Here is a 23,479-nt window from a genome sequence, read left to right as displayed (position 1 = left end):
AAAAGAAGCTGAAAGATTATATCTTCAGTTATTCACAGCAAGCAGTGGGAGCAAACAGGGAGCCTACCCTCAGTGCTATATTTCTTCTGGAAAGGCCGCACCTCCCGAAGGAGTGGGTCTCAACCCTCCGAATGCTGCAACTGTCTAATACAGATCCTCATATTAAGGTGATCCCCCCACCATAAAATTATTTTGATGCTATTTTGTAATTGTAATTTTGCTACACCTATGAATTATAACATAAATATCTGTTATGCAGGATATCTGGTATGTGACCATGAAAAGAGTTGTGACTCATAGGTTGAGAAGCTCTGTAAATATCCAGTACCACCAACTAGAGACCAAGTTTTCAAGGAGCCTATGAGGGGAATTTCTCATTCAAACCATCATTGCCCCCTTCTGATTTCCTGGCTTCAAGTAAAACATACAAAAACTGAAGAGTCAACATGATGACACTTATGTAAGGCAATATACAGTTGTTGTGGGGTTATAATATATAGTCATTTCTTTCAAAAACAGATGTCTATTAGCTACGAAAACTCAGAGACTATAGCTAAGACAGTAAAAGCAGAAATTTTGTATTAGTTAAGTAAGCAAGATAAAAAGTCATTTCTTCATATTCCTAAACACACACATATTATCCAACAACTTAAAGTGATTATTCAACAATTGCTTTTGATTAAAATATTAAGGTAAAACATCATCTTCTTAATTATTGGAAAATATATTCAGGTGAAAATATGTAAACGTTTCTAAGTGATCCCAAAGTCTATTCCAACTATAACCAGGGACACAACCCCTCTTCAATGCCTGTCTAATTAGACAGACATTTATCTATCTATCTATCTATCTATCTATCTATCTATCTATCTATCTATCTTTTCTCTAATATTTATACTTTCTTAATTATTAGTAAAAATAGAGATAAAGAGAAATTAGTTTTTGGAAAATACTGTTACCTTTCTTATCAGGCTGTCAGAGTACCTGACATAAACTACTTAAGGAAGCAAGGATAGTCCCACACTTTCAGAGAGCCCAGTTCACCATCATAACTTAACCTCCTTGCTATCAGACTTCTATTTTTAAAAGAAGTATCTACATTTCACCATTCTCTCATAACTTTTAAGGTATCACATCTATCCTTCTGACAAAATGCCTAGCAAACAATTAAAAGAGGAAAGATTTTATTTTGGCTCTTCATTCCAAAGGCTTCTGTTTTTGTTGTTGCTGTTGTTTGTTTGTTTGTTTGTTTGTTTGTTTGTTTTTGTGTGTGTGTATGTGGAGGGCCTGGTGGAACAAAGCAACTTACAATACCATAGTAATGAAGCAGAAGTAGAGCCTATACTCACATGCTTTCCCTGTATCCCCAGAGGAATTGATATTCCTTTCCACATTCCAGGCAATCCTCTCATTTCAGTCAGTCCTCTCTAGAAATGCCTTTTCAAATAGACATAGACCATATTCTTTACTGTCTCCAAGGTCCTTCTAAATCCAATCATGTTGAAGTTCAAGATTAATCATCACACAGGTGTAATTTTCTTGGTTATAAACTATTAGGTTAGAGCAAAGAGAAAGGCAGCTTTAGGCCATGAAATGTAAATTATTATATCTAGTTAAAACACTCATGCATCAATCAAGATACAAATCATTACAATCAAGATACTTTTTCCAACAATAAATAAAGTTGCTTATTTCTGTAATCCCTCCCCCAAAACCACATGTCCTTTTGGATCGAAAGCATCTCTTACATCCTGTTGCCTGTGGAAGCATTTTCCCTGTACAAAGTGTGGAGCTATCTGAAAAAAAAAATGCATTGTGGTGGAAAGATATCAGGTATGTATATTGGATAAAGAAAAAAAAAACTTCATAACCAAATTCACTCAAATGCTGAAGCATTGATTGTCTAATTGTAGATGAATGTTATAGAAAATTCTGTTTTAGTGTATCTCATAGATTTGCATAGCACACTTTCCAGATCTTCAGTGGATCGTGGACAGCCAGATAACCATGATGATGACATTTGGAGAAGAGGCAAGTTTGGCTTTGTAAGGTGCTGAAGAACTTCTCAGTGTCACTACTGAGACATCAGCTGTCATAAAGAATCCACTGTTCATTGCACGTTATAGTCTGACTGGCACATGGTTTATTGTTTCACAGAGAAGAAAAGATGACAGCTAAAAATGACAATTAAAAAATGATCAGTTTATGAGGCACACAAATATTGAGCTGTTTCGCCTTTCTAGTTTGCTTCAAATGCTGAGGATCATTGAATGAGTTCTTTGGCAAATTGCTATGCAGTTGTAAGGAAATGTGCCTTAATGATTGTTCTGAATTGGTCACTGTAGATTCTGATGGCCATGTTCCCCATCTTCAGAGATCTCTCACCTCCCTTTGTAAAATGCCTTTAGCTACCACACTCTATGTTAGCAGTTCCTGGGACAAATGTCTTGTTGATATTGTAAGTTATACCACTTCTTTAAGACCAATTTACAACATTCGAACACTCCTAGTTTCTTTCTTTCTTTTTTCTAGTATCGTTTCCATGACATAAAATAAGCATAAAACAAACAAGTAATGAGTCATTAGCAAAAGAAAGAAAATGTACATTTAAGTGATAAGTAACATAATAGCATTTACTAAGATTGTATTCCCATATTCAATGAGAAATTTAAAAATCTACAATTACATTTGTAGTAACGTAATAATTTGTACTATTTCAACAATATATAAGCACTTTCTAATTTTTTTCAATATCCAGATTTATCGATAAACTTTACCCTATTTTGATAATAAAGAAAGATAAAAATCACTGAAATTTTAACAGCATTTGTGAGTGTGTGTGTGTATGAGAAAGCTGCCTGTATTACCCATGTGGGTGCACACCTATGGAGGTCAGAGGCCCCTCCACCATGTGTTTGAAGCAGAGGGTCTCACTGGAGTACAACTACACAAAGTGCTCCAGGGTCCCCTGTGACCACCTCTGATCTTACCCTCAGAGATTCTGCAGGAGTGCACCACCAGGCCCAACCTTTCACATAGGTGCTGAGGATCCGAATTCAGGTCCTCATGAGCCCCAGGCAAGTAGTCTACATACTAAGGTATTTTCCCTGTCCTTGACATGGATTTTTAATCTTATTACACTATTTTATTTATATTTAATCCTATTACAATATTTTAATGTATTATTCTTGGGCCTACGGTGTATAGGCATTTATTAAGACATCATTTCCAAGGTAAACTACAGTTAATTTGGTATAGATATACTCAAATTATTATCCATTTGAGACTCTCAAATAAACAGTCTATTGAACCATTTAAATAATTTTCTTAGCATATTCTTCATACTTTATAGCTTGCAGTTCATAATACTACCAAGTGGTTACTAGCTATCTTCCTTTCAAAAGTATCACTAGCGCCCCCCCCCAAAAAAAACTTCTTTTTTTAAAACTAGTACTCTTGTTTGCTTTTAGTGGAAAAGATGACTTATTTTCTATTACATTTTACATGAGTTTCACACACACACAACAACCAAGAAAAATTTGTTCTCATTTTTCTTCAATGGCTGTAGTTATTTTTAAGTGAAGAAATATTATTTACTACACAAAAGACTATTTTCGTGTTTCTGTTTATAACTACAGAAAAGATAATAGTTGCCACAACACTTTTTATTTGTACTGTAAAGTATATTTATGCTCATCTTGATGAGGATAATTTTATAGCCACCTTACTTTGAAGTATTTATTACAGAGATTTGTATTTCAAGAACTACTTGTTAAGTATTTTAAAAACTATTTTCTCAAACTCCATTTTTATTCTGATAAAATAAAAGCCTGATAGTGGCACATGATGTTGTAAGTCCATTCTGAGTCCTGTGCTCAGCTATTTTTGTCTTATCACTTGGTCTTCAATCCCATAAAACACATCATTATTTTCTTTCAGAGTTTGTCTACAACCTAATCAAGGTAAGTTGTATGAAGCGTCTGAGTTTGTAGTCTATACAATACCATAAATTTGGACACTTGGCAATAATTTACATTAGCAATTATCTTAGTTTCTCATACTGTTGTTTTAATAAAATACTCTGACCAAGTACCTTAAAGGGAGAAGGGTATTTTGGCTCAGTGTTCAAGTTCCATTTCAGAAGGGATTGAGGGAACTGGCCATACTAGCTCACAGCTAACAAGCAGAATGTAAGGATTACATGCTGATCAGTCAAGTCCTATATTTCACACAGTCTGGGATTGCTGCTGTCCACACATAACACGGGATTAACTACTAATTAATCCCACATTAACGTAGTGAAGATAATCCTTCTCACAGAGGTTGGTTTCTCACGTGCTTCTAGAGTCCCACAAGTTGAAAACGCTATCACATCAATCAAATTATTCTGATAAAAACCTTTCAAAATCTATCAAGAATCGCCACTGCAGCGGATGGGTGTTGTTCCCTGAACAACTGAATAAATGTAGCTGACCATATAGTTGGACTTCTGGAGTTTGACATTAGATATCTACACTTCAGTGTGACCAGCTATAATGCTATTGTTGAGTTTGCAGAGTAATTTTAATTATATTGATGTATAGAATCAACAATATATAAAAAATCCAGCATTCCAGTGTTCCATTTTCATGAGGAAGATACTCATTCCTCACTTAGTAAGAATTATCGGGCAAACAAATCACAGAATTAGGACCAGAAAGCCTGGACCCTGGGGCCTTCTTTGACTTGTATTTGTCACAATCTTTCCTGAGATTTTATTTTCATATCAATGTAGCAGAGAAAAAGAACAAGAAGCTCTCTGAAGTACCCTTAAATTTAAACTGCTTATAATTATAAACTCAAATATCTTATCCAGGAAAATTTAAAGAGCAAAAACTTCACCTCGAGAGAGAAGAAAATTTGTTATTGCAATAGTCGATAAAAATATTTTTATGACTAGTCAGTGAAGGCTCATAGTCCTAAAGGTCTTTTTCAAGCAATAATTCAGCTTTTAAGAAATATTCTCACTGACACGATCATAAAAAAAAAAAAAAAAGCTAGTGACAAGGTTCTACCAGAGTCTCCTTATGCATTGTACAAAGACTCATTCCATTTTAAATGTTCACACTTCCGCCCTGGGTTGCAGCAGAACCAAGATGGAATAGAGTTGTAAAGAGGATGAGAGCAGACATTTTCTGAAAGATGGGTTTCGTCATTTGCAAAGGGAGCGTTTAATAATTTTCTACTTTAAAAAGTAGAAACCAAACAGTAGCTAGAGGCCCTCCCTGGGGAAGGTGAGCAATCTAACCTTGGCAGCTGAAGGAAGCGTGTGGGCCTGATAGCCTGGTGAACCCACGTGTCTAAATTTTGTAAGAACGAGAGACGAGAGTGTTGACATTTTAAGCATGTAATTATCCAAGTAGCGTTCATTGTCTCTTGCGCACATACATTAAACCTTCTATAAATTCTTCTATTTTATTCCATTCACCTTTTCAACTGAATATGTTTATTTGTATAATACTGACAATTTAGAATACACTAAATCTTCTTTCTTTTATAAATTATATTTTTCCATAGACTCTTTCGTAACAATTCTTTTAAGGCAGGAATGGCCACCACGTGTGTCTGTCACCCCAGGCACATTGCTTGGACTTGCTAGCTGAATGAGCAATGAATGAAGCATCATGCACCTAAGTCAGAGAGTGATAATGCAGGACCCTGAGGTCTTCCTCTAGCCTCAACACATGTGCAGGTGGGCATGAACTCTCCTAATACATCGTGCATATGCCACACACACACTTCTTTTTAGATTTCATATTAAATTATAGATTAAACTCTTTTTATATTTTTTAATGTATATAAAAACATTTATTCCTTAGCGAACATAGGGATTGCCAACTGTCTCTTGGTTGTGGAAGTAGTCACATGGGCTCTAAGAGAAAAGCCTTGAATGCAAAGACCATTTACATGTCAAAAACAAGGAGGCAACAGATATTTATGCGAAGGGCGTATTGAAATCAAGATCATCTGACGAGACACACTGCACAGCAGGGATAGGAAGAGGCAGAGGCCACTCCTAGGACGTGTGTCTCTGCAGATGAGGTGGTTCTCTTGAGTGTCTCCTCTCCTGCCACCTCCGCTGAAAGTTCATTCTAACTGGACTCGTCACTTGAGAAGACAGCTTTCTTCTTGGGCTTGCATTGCTGAGTATTTGGACGACATTGGTTGGCACGTTGAGGCTTAGGTGTGACAAAGTCATTGTCTGAGTCTACAGAAGTCAGAGCCTGCTGCCTTAAGACAGTGGGTTTCTTAGCAGACAGGGCTCTCTGGCTGCCTCCTTACCAGTTTCAAGCTCCTCTATTCCATCCATGACTCCGGTGTGACAGGCACGAAGCTTCTGCTCAAATTCATGTATTATGGCCTTCACCTCAGGCGTGGTCCCACGACACAGTTGGCCTACAACTGACAAAAAAAAAATAAAATAAAATAAAAAATAAAAATAAATACACTGAAGACAGATTCATGTAACAGAGCTTATCTCCAAAGTAGTCAAAGTCGTCCAGCATAGAGGCCTCGCTCTGTGAAGGGCAGCTGGGACACACACTAGGCCAGATTCCGGTATTTCTGCTCAGTTCAGGCTGTGCGGAACCGCTGACACAGCTTCTCTACCAAGCTCCTGGTCTGTTTGTCCATGATGACGCAGGAGAGGAGCTGCTTCATGATGGTGTGGAAGGGCTCCTCCTCCACCCGGCTATCTGGGTCTGATAGGCAACTGATGATATCAGGGAGATTACAGATTGCATCGCCCTTGTGGTAGAGCTCATTGAAGAAATTCTTGGCCAAGGCAGCCATCTGAGGCATGGGGGTCGATGAGCAGCACGGCCATCTCGCTCACTCTGAGCATCTCCTTCAGGCTCAGGAGCATCACCACCAGCCCAGCTGTCCTCCTCACTTGCTAAGGTGGGTCCCAGAGGCAGGCGTACAGATGAGGAGTCCAGGGATCCACCAGGTTAGGGAAGAGGGTAGCCAGATCCCCAGTGGGCTATTGTATAAGCCAGAATTGTTGCAGACAAAGGCAGCCAGGACCTGACTGTCAGCCAGCAGTTTCTTCTCACAGATGCTACGGATCAGCTCTGCCTCAGGGTCATCGGCAGTGGCCCCGACCAGCCCCATTTCTTCATCCATAGTAGTTTCAGAGCTTGTATTCTTCTCCTTGGGGGCCTAGGCCCTGTGCTACTGCTCACCACCTAGCCAGCTCTCCACTCACTGCTTGTTCCAAATGTACCATCTACTGTAAGGCCACATCCCCAGCCAGTGACAGCAAGTTCATCAGCAGGAATGTGGGCAGCATGGGGACAGTCCCCGTAGGAACTTCCTCAGCGAAGTTCTTCTCAGGCTTCTTGAAGGCTTGCTTTGCACAGTGTTGCAATATCTGGGCACAGATCACCTCAGGGCCGTCTGCCAGTTGGTAGTTCAGCGTCACTGCGACCTCTTTGAATGGGACCAGAGAGGATCTGTGTGTGCAAAGTCCTCTGTGACCATCTCCCGAAGTTGTTCAAACAATCTGTGATCCTGAGGCAGCCAGAAGGGAGGATGACGCTCACCCAGGGAAGGCTTCCTCCTTTCCAGGATGTTGGCAATGGCAAGGCACACCTGCTGGGCCAGCCTGTAGTCCTGTGGAAACTTCTCATCCAACCCTATCTTCACCGGAGTATCTAAGTTCCTTCCTACAGTTTCTGGTTTTCCTAGTGCCATCATGCTGAGAACCATGACAGAAGAAAAGCACTCCAGAGGAGAGCAGGGGACCTTCTCCATGGCCCGTTCCCATAGCAGCTGGTTCCTGGAAACCAGGCTCCTTAGACCAGATGAGAGGCAGCATAGGGCATGCCCTAAACAGGGCCTGAGGCACCCCAAATTGGAATACCATCACAAAGAATCCAATCACCTCCTGCACCACTGTAGTTGTGTTTTCATACATCATCTTGCTGATGATACCAATGGTCTCTGTAACCTTCTGGGAGAAGCTGTAGGCATCCTTCAGATACTGCAGAAGCATCTCCTGCTTCTCCAGCTCATTCTTCTGTAATCCCTCAGGCTTAGACATATCAGGAGAGTCTCTACTACCAGTCAGCCCTGGGACCTCCAAGAGACCCCTGTGTGGAAGCTGCCAGGCCTTTGAAGATAATTCTCAAGAGATTCAGGATGCTATTTTCCTCTGGGTCTGTGTGACTTAAGGGCTCAGTTTGCTGAAAGTGGCTGGTGGCTTCCATAATAATAGCCTGCTTGTAACTAGCTTTGGCAAGCAGTTGGTGGATACGTCCTTTTCACCCCTTCTGTAGTCTGTGTCTGGGGTTTGATGATCTGCCTCTTCCTGGGGAAGCTTTAGAAGCTGCTGTAGGGTAGACTTCAGTTCTGGCAACATGGTTTCCCATTCCTCCTTTGGATCTAGTGCCGCAGACACATCTGCATTTTCCTCTGGCTCTCACTTCTTGTAGTTCCTAGGTCTCCTTCTGCAGTGGTCCAGCAAGGTCAGTATCACTAAAGTTGAAGGAAAGGGCTAGAAAATTGGCCAGCAGCTGAATGGCATTTTTACACATTAGCACCAACTTGACTTACCTGCCAGATGTCCCACTGTAAAGGCCACCATTGCCTGGAAAACGGTAAGGGGCAGTGCCTTGTGTTGGACAATTATGGTAAAGAGGTGCAAAACACAGTTTTGAAAAAAAAGGAGTTGACATCATGACCATGAGCTTGAGCTTGCAAGATGTCCAAGAACTGATCTCTGGTTTCTCAGGCTGCTTCCTCTAGTTGGTCACCTTTTAGAGCCTGCAGCCATTTCAGCCATTGCCCTTAGCACAGCATTGCACATTATGTAATTCTCTCCATCCAGATGACCTAGCAAAATGCACATGCGGGACATCGGGACAGCTGGGATCCGCTCTGCTAGCTCAGTGAGGAAACCTGCAAAGCCGTTGCCCGACTGTGTTTTGACTCAGCTCCTGAGGACACTTCTGTCGACTCTCTCTTACAATCTCTCCCACTGTGCTCTTCATTCCATACTCAGTTGCCCACAGACTCACAGCTGTCACCAGTACAGATGGCAGGTGTTCAGAGTGCTGCAGCATCTGGATGATCTTCACAGTAGCACTGAGCATATGGTTAAAAATGGACCAAGGCCACCCCAACCAGGTGTGCTATGGCTTCCTGGTGGGGCAGTTTTTCTGGCGACTAATGGTGTGATTCTCCAAAAGTCGGTAGCAATAGCCAAAAACCAAACTGACAAATTCTTCTTCAATTACTGAGTGGTCCCACAGGTGACAAATGTCCAGCCGAAGCAGCTGTGGTAAAAGCTGAAGAACTGGTTGCTTCTCTTTCTCCCAGTCAAAGCCAAGGGCTTCTTTGGCCTGGGCTTTCTTTCCTTCCCACCCGTGTCCAGGTCAGCAAGGCTTGTCTGGCTGGTCATATTCTCAAAGGACTCCAAGAGGGATATCAGAGCAGAGCAGTTTGTTTTGAGGGCATTCAGGTGGGCACTTCTATCTGATACACTCAGAGCTGCATCATCCAAGATGGATGAAAGTTCCTGGGAGTGGCCAGATACCTCTTTCATCGGGAATTACAGGGTATCTTCCTTGAGACCAGGATCTATACTTTGAAAGTGTTGTAAAATGCTGTAGGTAGTATAAAAGTGTTTCAGTATGGCAAGGGCCCTCCAAGTTTAGAAAGCCGACCAGAATGCTTTAAGCTGAGATGGAAGATGCTTGACAGGCAATACCTCCTGAACAACATACTGATTGATATCTCCACTTTTCAGCAGCTCCTCTGGAGGTAAGGGCACATGGAATTCAAAGTTTTGGGGAGATGTCCTTCCCCCATTGGTTCACCTGGACACCCCAACACTGCTCACCCTTCACTTCTCTGACTAGGGTCCAGATTCAACTATTTTAATCTAAAATATTTTGTGTATAAAATCTCAGGCTCAAGTGGGACCCCTCATTTACTTGGAGTTATGCATAGCAATAAGGAAAGTTCTTTTAGGGAAAAGTTCTTTATTATTTTCCAAATGGGAAAACTTGAGGAACAACCCTACACAAGAGTATGGCTTGAGTGAACTACACATGAGGGATATTTCTCTCAAAAAAAAACAAAACAAAACAAAAAAAAAAAAACAAGCACATTTAGAATATGTAGAAGCATGTGTTTTAGTTTATTCCTTCCTCCTTAAAGTCCTTCTGGTGACTTTTTCACAGCAATACAGAACAAGCTAGAACAAAGCTTGTGTTACTTTAATTCACGTATATATTGGTACCATAATAAACTCTGCCACTTAAGTATTTACTTCATGTTTACAGGGTATAAATAAATAAGAAAAAAATACTATAAGAAACAAGAAAAAACCTTCAGAGCTGTACTATCCTATGATAATATTGTTGGAAAATGAAGTGAACTCCATTAACATAGTAGAGACACCAAGTATCTATCGCTCTGGGAGAAGAGGTTAGGAAACAGGGTAGTACATTTGAGTGACATGTTTTGTCAGCCATAAATTTGTTAAATCCCTGGTGCTCAAGCTGTGCATAGAGAAGGAAGAAATGACCTTAGGTAAAGGGTGATCTGTGCACATATGAGAAAGTGCATGCCATAATTAATATTCTATTGCTATAAAGAGACACCATGACCATAGCAACTCCTATCAAGGAAAGCATTAATCTGGGCCTGGCTTACAGTTCAGAGGATAAGTCTTCTGTCATGGCAGAGAGCTTGGCAGCAGGTAGGCAAACATGGTGCTAGGGAAAATGAGAGCTATATAGCAGGAAAAAACAGCACCACTGAGCCTGGGTTCCTAAAATCTCAAAAGCCCATCTCCAGTGACTACACCAACAAAGCCATGCCTACTCTTAAAAGGATGCATCTCTTAATCCTTTCAAGTAGTACTGCATACCGATGACCAAGCAGTGAAATCTATGAGCCTATGGGGCCATTCTTATTAAAACCACCACAGTGAGGGAAGATAGAAGGAAAACAAAAATTACTTCCCCCCTTAATTAGCATGTCTACAATTATTTTAAATAACAGTTTTTAGATGGCTCCAAGAAAAACAGAAATACATGCAAAACAAGGCAAACAAATGAACAAACAAGAAGAACAACAACCAAAAACTATTCTTAGGGAATAATCATGTCCTATGAACTATGCTTAGAAAAATAGCCAAGCATACAGTTATGGTACCTGGCTTATAGAATAGCTAAGAAGGATATAAGTCAAGTGTGTAGTCTGAGTACTGAAAGAACTTTAAGGAAATGAAGGACCCCAGATTCATATGCTTATATTTAAAAAATTGTAACTATTTTGACCTTAAATCATTTTACCAGGGTATGGTGGCTATGACTATAATCCCAGTCAGTGTCAGGAGATTGGGGAAGAAAGATCATACGTGTAAGGCTAGGCTGGACTGTATAGGGAGATTCCTAGGGCTCTAGAACATTGGACCAAAGAGGGACATTCCATCTCACAAAAGTGAAATAAACTAGCATTCAGATACCCAAGGGCAGGAAGTGGACTGTTAATGTCCAAAAGCTATCCATCAATTTTTAATTTGGCTAAGGAAGAGAAACAGGGATTCTTCTCAGGACCATGGAGCAGGGAGTTCTTCCTAGGAAGTAGAATCAAATCTAGCTGTGCCCTGTGCTTCTGTGGAGACTCACATAAGTATATCTGAGTTCCTTCTGAATCACACATAAGAAACCCACCTGGAGAGAACCATCAATAAACAGCTCCAGGAGCAATAAATAAAAATGGTCCTCAAAATTAATGTACACCAGAAATAGAGAGCTCATTAAACACAGACTTCTGTGCCTCATACCCAGAAGACTGACTCAATAGTCTTGGATCAGGTCCCGGGAATATGGGTGCCTCAAAAATTTCCAAATGTGGTGATATGGACTGAAAGACCACATCAGATTACTATTAATGGACATGTAGGCTTCTCAGAGAAAACTCTGGTTCCTGAAGTAGTCTATATTCCTTTAAATCATCCACTCTTCAAATTGTATCCCTTACTTGGTTTTTATTTTTTTGCCTTTATATTTTCTACTCACTTGTTGCTCTTTCTAAATATTTTGTTTTCTATTTTTAGCTTGATCTCTCTTCCTTTCTTAGAAAAAAAAATCAATGTGTTGAAATAAAACATGTGTTTCAAAGAAAAAACCTCAGAGGAAAAAGCCCTCATTCCACAGCCTTATCAGAGAAATCCCCAGCTACTTTATTTGTTCTACACTTTCTTGAAGGGATACTTTGTCCAAAACTCAGAACTTACTTTATGAATCACCTACTGCTTATTGATTATGCTTCATCAAATTTCTAGTTTTCTGTAACCCTCACATGAAATTAAATTGAGCTTTCTAAAGGAAGCTGAACTATACGGCTAATATCCACTTATAAGTGAGTATATACCGTGTGTGTCTTTCTACTTCAGGATGATCTTCTCTAGTTCCCACCATTTGCCTGCAAATTTCTTGATTTAATTGTTTTTAATTGCTGAGTAGTATTCCATTGTGTAAAAGTACCACAGTTTCTGTATCCATTCCTCAGCTGCAGGACATCTGGGTTGTTTCCAGATTCTGGCGATTATGAATAAAGCTGCTATGAACATGGTTGAGCAAATGTCCTTGTATACTTGAGCATATTTTAGATATATGCCTAGAAGTGGTATAGCTGGATTTATTTTTTCTTTTCTTTCTTTTTTTTTTTTTTTTTTTTTTTGGATCTTGAGGTAGCACTATTCCTAATTTTCTAAGAAAGCGCCAAATTGAATAGGATAAACATATTAAAATCTGTACACCTAAAGAAGCTAAGCAAGAAGGAGGACCCTGGGTAAGATGCTCAATCCTCATTCAGAAAGGCAAATGGGATGGATATCAGAAAAGTGAGAAAACAGAGAACAGGGCAGGAGCCTACCACAGAGAGCCCCTAAAAGATTCTACCCAGCAGGGTATCAAAGCAGAGGCTGAGACTCATAGTCAAACTTTGGGCAGAGTTCAGGGAATCTTATGAAAGAAGGGGGAGACGGACAACCTGGAAAGGACAGGACCTCCACAAGGAGAGCAATAGAACAAAAAAAATCTGGGCCCAGGGATCTTTTCTGAGACTAACACTCCAACCAAGAACCATGCATAGATATAACCTAGCACCCCTACACAGATGAAGCCCTTGGCAGCTCAGGCTCCAAGTGGATTCCCTAGTAAGGGGAGCAGGGGCTGTCTCTGACATGAATTCAGTGGCTGGCTCTTTGATCACCTTCACCTGTGAGGGAGCAGCCTTATTGGGCCACAGAGGAAGACAATGCAGCCAGTCCTGATGAGACCTGATAGGCTAGGGTCAGATGGAAGCAGAGGAGGACCTCCCCTATCAGTGGACTGGGGAAGGGGCAAGGGAGGAGAAGAGGGAGGGAGGGTGGAATTGGGAGGGGATGAGGGAGAGGAACATAGCTGGGATACAAACTGAATAAATTGTAATTAAAAAAAAAGTATATTTAAAAAATAAAGATATGAAGCACAGCTCCTCAAAAGAAAGGGATATGAACTAAATACTTCTGTTTAGAAATTATCATATGTTTCATTTGCTTTAAAAGATTGTAGAAACATGTGAAATGTATTTTCAAATGTACATTAAAATACCTATGCTTTCTTCTTGCATAAACTTTTCTCTTTAAAAGTTTAAAGAATATTCTTAAACAATTCCTAATACACATAAAGTTTTACATATATCCTTCCCACATCGCCTCTACTTCGGGGCCCGAGAATTCCTGTTTATCCTTCACAGTAAAGATGTAAGTTGGAGGGATGGCACCTTATTTAGCTATCTTTAAAATGAAGACAATACTTGTGAAGTATATGTGTTAATTTTCTCACATAGAAAATATCATATTCTTATAATGTCATGAGACTTATAATTTTGACTATTTTCAACAAAATTGTTAAAGGCCAATGTTATTTATGTCAGCATGAATATTTAACTGTAATTTTTGGGACTAAAATTATTAGCCCACAAAATGCCCTGTTATCACTGGAAATTAATTGAAGATGTTTGAGCATGTTTTCAGCCTTTTCACTGTAATTTCAACTTTCTCATTTTATATTTCTGCAACCCTTAAATATAGATAATGCTTATTATGTGTCTTACATGAAAACCAGTACAGATCTTGTGTAAAAACCATCTATTATTTGCTTCTGCCTGCAAATCTCAGCAAATCTACTAAAAATAATCTGTTTCTTCCTCAAGGTCATTGTGCTAGGTATGTCTTCTATTGCTCTAACAAAACTGTAAGACCAAGGAAACTTAAAAAATGTTTTTGCTGGGGGAAAAGATTGCAGTTTTAAAGGGTAAGTTCATGACCATCATGTATTGAAGCTTGGCGACATGCCAAAAAGCATGCTGTTGGTGCAGAAGCAGAGAATTTATATCCTTAATCATTCTAATCCAGGAATAAGTGGCTTATAGAAAGAGTAGAAGGGAAGGAGAGGAGAGGAGAAGGGAGAGAGAGAGAGAGAGAGAGAGAGAGAGAGAGAATTCTAGCTGGGAATGGCCATGTCCATCACATGTCCCACAACAAGGCCATTCCTAATCCTTCCTAAATAGTTACACTGACTGGAGACTAATCATTCTAATATGTGAGCTACAGGGAGTCATCATTCATTCAAGTTCCTTTCTCATGACTGAGGCCCCACTTACATTCCTAACACATCATATCTGTAACCTGGCTTAATTGTTGCATCTACTTAGCAAAGTACCATTTACTTTTATATCAAATTAGACTTTCTAGACCTTTTTCCATGCTATGAATACCATTTGGAAGATCAACTACACTTTTTTTCTACTGTACTTGTGGTGATTCTTTAGAGAGAAGTCATTAACCTTCTTTAATTCTCATTTTTTGTGAAGTACAACTGGATTAAGATTTAAGGTTCCTTGAAGCATTTTAAGTAAAAACGAACAAAGAAGCAAACATGGTAGTTCATATGTAAAAGAGAAACAGCAACAACAAATACACAACTAAATGATGATGAGAATTCTAATAATGTTCACAAAGGTATTACCAAGACTGCAGGTATGTCCGTATTTGGCACATATAGAAAGCTGTTTAATAAAGATAGAACAAATTTTTACTGGGCACTGACTCACTTATATCTTTAATTTCTGCACCATGAATTTAAACTTAGCAAATAAATTCTACATATTCTCTATGCATGTAGCATTATGTTAGCCACTCAACATTTAAGGGGGTGGGAGAACATATATAGTCCTTGTACTCAAGGACCTTAAAATCCCTGGGCATTTGAAGGAATAAGTTGGCAATGAAAATATAGTGCCATTATCGCTATGATAACAGAAGTGTGTGATTCTAGTGGAGCATTTGAGACACACACTTTACTTTTAGGCCACCTTCATGGGAGATGAGGAGAAAATGTGTTAGCAAATTGAAAAAGTCTGTGTACCCTAAGAAAGAAACAGCATGCACAAAAACCAGGAGGCAGGTGAAAGTACTCGGTGTGGAAAGCAACAGGTTAAACTTTTTTTTAATATGTTCATTTCTGTGCTAGGAGACTCTGACTAGAGGTAAATCTAGAGAACAAAGCAATACAATGTCCAAGGATTTCAGGCTGGGCTTGGTGATTCATGCCTCTAATCTAAGCACTAAGTGAGCCTAGGCAGAAGGACCAGGTCCAGCCATGACTACACAGGGACCTGTACTAGTCTGCGCTAGAGTTTGAGAAGCTGTTTCAACCCCACCCCCAATAAAATCATCTGAAAATAGAGGTGACATAATCAAATTCCAAACCTAGAGAGTTTCATCCCTTAGGAATGCTGTAAAGTATATCACAGAAGAGTGCAGAGGAAGTACACAGTTAAGTATATTTTATTGACTAAGAAATTATTATATGCATGTGGGCTGAGTTTTTTTTCCATATGTAATAAATTATTTGACAATGATTTTGCTAGATATGTCACAAAGTCAGGTAGAAAGCAGAATGAATATCTCTTTTGTGAGAGAGTATTGGTTAGAGATAATACCAGAGTCAGTGGGAGAAGTGAAAACATGGTCAGAAGTCTTATGAACTGGCAGCTGTGAGAATGGGAAGTAGAATATGAGATACTGTGATTAACCACTAGAGATAGTAGAAGAAGAAGAAAAAAGAATGAGTAAAACCAGCTTTATCTTTTTTTTGCATTTTTTTATTTTATTAGTTACACTTTATTCATTTTGTATCCCCCCATAAGCCCCTCCCTCCTCCCCTCCCGATCCCACCCTCCCTCCCCTTTCTGCATGCATGCCACTCCCCAAGTCCACTGATAGGGGAGGTTCTCCTCTTCTTTCTGATCTTAGTCTATCAGTTCTCATCAAAAGTGGCTGCATTGTCCTCTACCGTGGCCTGGTAAGGCTGCTCCCCCTTCAGGGGGAGGTGATCAAAGAGCAGGCCAATCAGATTATGTCAGAGACAATCCCTCTTCCCATTACTATGTAACCCACTTGGACACTGAACTGCCATGGGCTACATCTGTGCAGGGGTTCTAGGTTATCTCCACGAATAGTCCTTGGTTGGAGTATGAGTCTCTGGGAAGTTCCCTGTGTTCAAATTATCTTGTTCTGTTGCTTATCTTTTTTTTTTATTTTCTTTCTTTCTTTCTTTCTTTCTTTCTTTTTTTGTTGTTTATTTTTCATCACAAGGCTGCCTACTCCATCCTTTCCACCCAGTTTCCCGGTTGGCTCCTTTCTCCTTTTCTCTCTTCCCCCTTCCCCTTTCTCCTTTTCCTTTTCCCACAGAAAGGGGACCCCTCCTCCTGTATCAACCTTCCCAGCACATCAAGTCACATAAGGACTGAGCATATCTTTATCCCCTGAGGCCAGGCAAGACAGCCCTGCCAGGGGGGAAGTTATCCGAAAGCAATAGAGTCCATGTTAGAAACAGCGTACCCTCACTCCACTCATTAGGCAACCCATGTGAAGACGACGCAGCCCACCAGCTAAATGTGTGCAGGGACCTAGGTCCAGACCATGCATGCTCCTTAGTTGATGTCTCATACTCTGAAAGCCCCCATGGGACTGGTAGTTTCTGCTGGTTTTCTTGTGAGGTTCCTGTCCGCCTCCAGGTCCTTCCATCTTTCACCCAACACTTTCACAGGACCAAAACTCCGCCCCATGTTTGGCTGCAAGTCCCAGCATCTGTCTCCATCCCCTGCTGGACAACAGTCAAGTTGGGCTCCTATCTGCAAGCATGGCAGAATATCATTATTAGTGTCAGAGGCTGGCTCTCTACAGTGGGGTGGGTCTCAGGTTGGGCCAATTATTGGTTGGATTTTCCCTCAGTTGCTGTTCCTTCATTATCCCTGCACTTCTTGTAGGCAGGGTGCTTTTGGGATCACAGATTTTTTTTCGGTGATTTGTTGTTCTCTTCCTTCCACTAGTTGTACCTGGCTAGAAGGTGGTCACTTCAGTCTCATGTTCCCCCTGTTAGGAGTCTCTGCTAGGGAATAGTTCTACCTTAAGACCCAGCTATACCACTCCTGGGTATATCTGAAAGATGTTCAACCATACAAGGACATTTGCTCAACTATGCTCATAGCAGCTTTATTAGTAATAGCCAGAATCTGGAAACAACCTAGATGTCCCTCAGGTGAAGAACAAATACAGAAATTGTGATATATTTACAGAATGGAATACTACTCAGCTAATAAAAACAGAGAAATCTTGAAATTTGCAGGCAAATGAATGGAACTAGGAGTGCCGAGGAAGAGGATGCAGCCAGCCTTGATGAGACCTGATAAGCTAGGGTCAGATAGAAGGGCAGGAGGTCCTCAACTATCAGGGAAGGAAATAGGGACAGGGCATAGGGAGAGAAGTGGGAGGGTGAGAGGGGCTGGGAGGAGCTGAGGAAGGGGGATGCAGTTGGGATACAAAGTGAATAAATTGTAATAAATAAATATATAAATCAAGTTAAATTAAAAAAGAAAAGATCCTCAAGGAAAAAACAGTGAAGGTCTCATATAAGCAAATGGCCAAAGGTAGGCATAAGAACTCACCCAACAAAAATCAGGACACCATGGACCCACCAGCAACCCCCAAATTCAATGGATATTTTAATTCATTGGAAACACAGGAAAATGACTTTAAAGTTATGCTTATGCAGTTATTAGAGGAACAAAAAGGAGGAAATGAACAGAGCCCTCAAAGAAATACAGAAGACTATAACTGCCCATGTACAGAAACAATTAGAGACATATAGAGAAGAAACAAACAAACAAAAAAATAGGAGCCACATTCACTCAGATAAAGGAAATGGTGCAAAGCTTGGAAACAGAATTAGAATCTATAAAGAAAACACAAACAGATAACTGGAGAACTTAGAGAAAAGATCAGGAACCACAAAGATAAGCATCACCAATAGAATACAAGAGATGGAAGAGAGAATCTCAGGTGCTGAAGATACAGTGGCTGAAATTGATTCCTCCCTCAAAGAAAAGGTAAAATCAGAAAAGTTCCAAACACAAAACATACAAGAAATCAAGGATGCCATGAAAAGACACAACCTAAGAATAATAGGGATAAAGGAAAGAGAAGACTCCAGGCTCTAAGGACCAGAAAACATTTTTAAGAAAATCATAGAATAAAATTTTCCCAACTTAAAGAAAGAGATGTCCATAAACATACAAGAAGCCTAAAGAACACCAAATAGACTAGACCAGAAAAGAAATACTTCACGTCACATAATAGTCAAAACACTAAACCTACAAAACAAAGAAAAAATATTAAAGGCAGCAAGGGAAAAAGGTCAAGTAACATATGAAGGTAGACCGTAGACCTATCAGAATCACACCAGGCTTCTCATCAGAAACTATGAAAGTCAGAAGGGCCTGGGCAGAGTTCATGCAATTTTAAGGGAAAACAGACGCAAACCCAGACTACTATACCCAGCAAAGCTTTCAATGAACATAGATGGAGAAAACAAAATATTCCATGATAAAACTAAATTTAAGCAATATCTACACAGCAACCCAACCCTACATAAGATACTACAAGGAAAACGCCAATCCAATGAAAACAACTACACCAAAGAAAACATAGGATACAGATAATTTCCCAACAAAAATTAAAAGAAAAAAAAAGCAATAAATCATAGTAAGACCACCAACTCCACAATAAAAGGAACAGTCATTGGTCACTATTATCTATTGACATAAATGGCCTCAATTCTCCAATAAAAAGACACAGACTAACAGAACGGTTGCAGAAACAGGATCCAACATTCTGCTGCATCGAAGAAACACACCTATGCAAAAAAGATAAACACTACCTCAGAGTAAAGGGCTGGAAAAAAGTTTTTCAAGCAAATGGTCCCAGAAAACAAGCAGGGGTAGCGATCCTAATATCTAATAAAATAAACTTTCAACAAAAATTAATTAAAAAGATGAAGAAGGACACTTCCTTCTCATCAAAGGAAAATTCCAACAGGAGGACATGACAATTTTGAACATCTATGCCCCAAATACAAGACCACCCACATTTGTAAATGAAACATTATTAAAGCTGAAATCACACATTGATCCCAACACCTTAATAGTGGGAGACTTAAACACTCCACTCTCACCAAGGGACAGGTCATCCAGTCAGAAGCAAAACAGGGAAATAAGGGCACTTACAGAAGCCCTATATCAAATGGACCTAATAGATGTCTACAGAACTTTCCACCCCAAATCAATAGAGTTTACCTTCTTTTCAGCATCCCATGGAACCTTCTCCAAAATAGACCATATACTTGGTCACAAAGCAAATCTCAGAAGATTCAAGAAGATTGAAATAATCCCTTGTATCTTATCTGACCATTATGGTCTAAAGCTGGACCTCAACCACAACAGAAAAAGCAAAAAGCCTGCACATATATGGAAACTGAACAACTCGCTATTCAATGACAGCTTGGTTAGGGAAGAAATAAAGAAAGAAATTAAAGACTTCCTAGAATTCAGTGAAAATGAAAGCACAACATACCCAAACTTATGGGAAACAATGAAGGCAGTGCTAAGAGGAAAGCTCATAGCACTAAGTGCCTCCAAGCAGAAATTTGAAACATCACATGCAAGCAACTTAATGGCCCAACTGAAAGCCCTAGAAAAAAAGAAGCAAATTCACCCAAGAGAAGCAGACGGCTAGAAATAATCAAACTCAGGGCTGAAATCAATCAATTAGAAACAAATAAATCTATTCAAAGAATCAATGAAACCAAGAGCTGGTTCTTTGAGAAAAATCAACAAGATAGACAAACCGTTAGCCAAACTAACTAAAAGGCAGAGAGAAACTATCCAAATCAGCAAAATCAGAAATGAAAAGGGGGACATAACTACAGACAGTGAGGAAATCCAAACAATCATTAGTTAGTACAACAAAAGCCTATGTGCCACAAAATTCAAAAATCTAAAAGAAATGGAAAATTTTCTAGATAGAATCCATCTAACAAAATTAAGTCAAGATCAGGTAGAAAGATTGAATAGTCCTATATCCCCCAACGAAATAGAAGCAGTCATCAACAGTCTCCCTTCCAAAAATAGCCCTTGACCAGATGGATTCAGTGCAGAATTCTACTAGACCATCAAAGAAATGCTAACTCCAATTCTCTCCAAAATATTCCACAAAATAGAAACAGAAGGAACATTACCAAACTCATTCTATTAAGGCACATTCACCTTTATTCCTAAACTACACAAAGACCCACAAAAAAAGAGAACTTCAGACCTGTCTCTCTTATGAACATTGATGCAAAAATACTTAATAAAAGCTTTGCAAACTGAATACAAGAACACATCAAAGATATCATCCACCACGACCAAGTAGGCTTCATCCCAGGCATGCAAGGGTGGTTCAACATACAGAAATCCATCAATGTAATCCACCACATAAACAAACTGAAGGAGAAAAACTACATGATCATCTCCTTAGATACCTAAAAAGCATTTCACAAAGTCCAACACCCATTCATGTTTAATGTCTTAGAGTGATCAGGGATACAAGCCACATACCTAAACATAATAAAGGCAATATACAGCAAGCCAACAGCCAACATCAAGCTCAATATAGAGAAACTTAAATCAATCCCACTGAAATCAGGTACAAGACAAGGCTGCCCACTCTCTCCATATCTATTCAACGTAGTACTTGAAGTCCTTGCTAAAGCAATAAGACAACTAAAGGAGATCAAGGGGATACAAATTGGAAAGGAAGAAGTCAAAGTCTCACTATTCACAGATGATATGATAGTATACATGAGCGACCCCAAAATTTAACCAGAGAACTCCTTCAGCTGATAAACCCCTTCAGCAAAGTGAAAGGATACACAATCAACTCAAAAAAATTAGAAGCCTTCCTGTATACCAAAGAAAAAAGGGCCAAGAAAGAAATTAGGGAAATGACACCCCTCACAATAGCCACTAATAACATAAAATGCCTTAGGGTGACTCTAACCAAGCAAGTAAAAGACCTGTTTGAAAAAAAACTTTTATGTCTCTGAAGAAAGAAATTGAAGAAGATATCAGAAAATGGAAAGATCTCCTGTGCTCATAGATTGGTAGGATTGACATTGTGAAAATGGCCATCCTGCCAAAAGCTATCTACAGATTCAATGCAATTTCCATCAAAATACCAACTCAGTTCTTTACAGACCTTGAAAAAAAGATTCTCAGCTTCATATGGAGAATCAAAAAACCCATAATCTCCAAAATGATCCTGTACAACAACAGGATCTGGAGGTATCTCCATCCCCGATCTCAAATGGTACTACAGAGCAATCGTAATAAAAACAGCATGGGATTGGCATAGAAACAGAATGGTGGATCAATGGAACTGAACAGAAGACCCAGAAATAAACCCACATGTATATGAACACTTGATTTTTGACAATGAAGCCAAAGTCATTCAGTGGAAAAAAAGACAGCATCTTCAACAAATGGTGCTCATCCAACTGGATGTCTACATGCAGAAAAATGAAAATAGATCCATATTTATCACCTTGCACAAAACTAAAGTCCAAGTAGATCAAAGACCTCAAAATAAAACCAGATACTCTAAATCAGTTAGAAGAAAAAGTGGGGAACAGCTTAGAACTCATTGGCACAGGAGACAACTTCCTGAACAGAACAACAACAGCACAGGCTCTAAGAGCAACAATCAATAAATGGGACCTCATGAAATTGAAAAGCTTCTGTAAAGCAAAGGACACTGTTGTCCGAACAAAGCAACAGGCTACAGACTGGGAAAGGATCCTCACCAACCCTACATTTGACAGAGGGCTAATATCCAGTATATATAAAGAACTCAAAAAGTTAAAATGCAGCAAATCAAGTAATACAATTAAAAAATGGGGCACGGAGTTAAACAGAGAACTCTCTGTAGAGGATTGTAGAATGGCAGAGAAACACTTAAAGAAATGCTCAACATCCTTAGCCATTAAGGAGATGTAAATCAAAGCGACCCTGAGATTTCACCTTACACCTATCAGAAAGGCTAAGATAAAAAACTCAAGTGACAACACATGCTGGAGAGGATGTGGAGAAAGGGGAACCCTCCTACATTGCTTGTGGGAATGCAAAATTGTAAAACCACTTTGGAAATCAATCTGGCACTTTCTCAGACAAATAGAAATAGTGATTCCTCAAGACCCAACTATACCACTCCTAAGCATATATCCAAAAGATACTCAAGTACACAACAAGGACATTTGCTCAACCATGTTTATAGCAGCTTTATTCTTAATAGCCAGAACCTGGAAACAACTCAGATGTCCCTCAGTTGAGGAATGGATACAGAAATTGTGGTACTTTTACACAATGGAATACTACTCAGCAATTTAAAATGAGGAAATCATGAAATTTGCAGGCAAATTGTGGGACCTAGAAATGATCATCCTGTGAGAGGAATCTCAAAAGCAGAAAGACACACATGGTATATACTCACTTATATAGACCTATAAGATAGGATAAATATACTGAAATCTATCCACCTAAAAAGATAAACAAGAAAGAGGACCCAGGGTATGATGATCAATCCTACTTGGAAAGACAAATGGGATGGACATTGGATGTAGGAGAAAACAAGTAACAGGACAGGAGCCTACAGCACAGGGCCTCTGAAAGACTATATCTAGCAGTGTATCAAAGCAGATATTAAGACTCATAACCAATGCTTCGACAGAATGCAGGGAATCATATGAAAGAAGAGGGAGTTAGCAAGACGTGGAACGTACAGGAGTGCCACAAGGACCAAATATATCAGGGCACAGGGGTCTTTCATGAGACTGTTTCTCCAACCAAGGACCATGTATAGATATAACCTAGAACCCCTGCTCACATATAGCCCCTAGTAGCTCAGTGTCCAAATGTGTTCTCTCATAAAGGGAACAGGAACTATTCCTGACATGAACTCAACAGCGAGCTCTTCGACCCCACCCCCCACCCCAAAGGA

General features: G+C 39.6%; 1 pseudogene; it reads right to left on the bottom strand.

The window, feature by feature from the left end:
* Positions 1 to 6,002: 6,002 nt before the first annotated feature.
* Positions 6,003 to 23,479, bottom strand: part of LOC129672864 (condensin complex subunit 1-like) — a 57,507-nt pseudogene continuing 40,030 nt past the window's right edge.

Source organism: Psammomys obesus, unplaced genomic scaffold, assembly GCF_907164565.1.
Source record: "Psammomys obesus unplaced genomic scaffold, mPsaObe1.curated_primary_1811, whole genome shotgun sequence".
NCBI classification, from domain to species: domain Eukaryota; kingdom Metazoa; phylum Chordata; class Mammalia; order Rodentia; family Muridae; genus Psammomys; species Psammomys obesus.
Note: the sequence above shows the minus strand (reverse complement) of the source record. Positions and strands in the feature narration are given on the sequence as shown.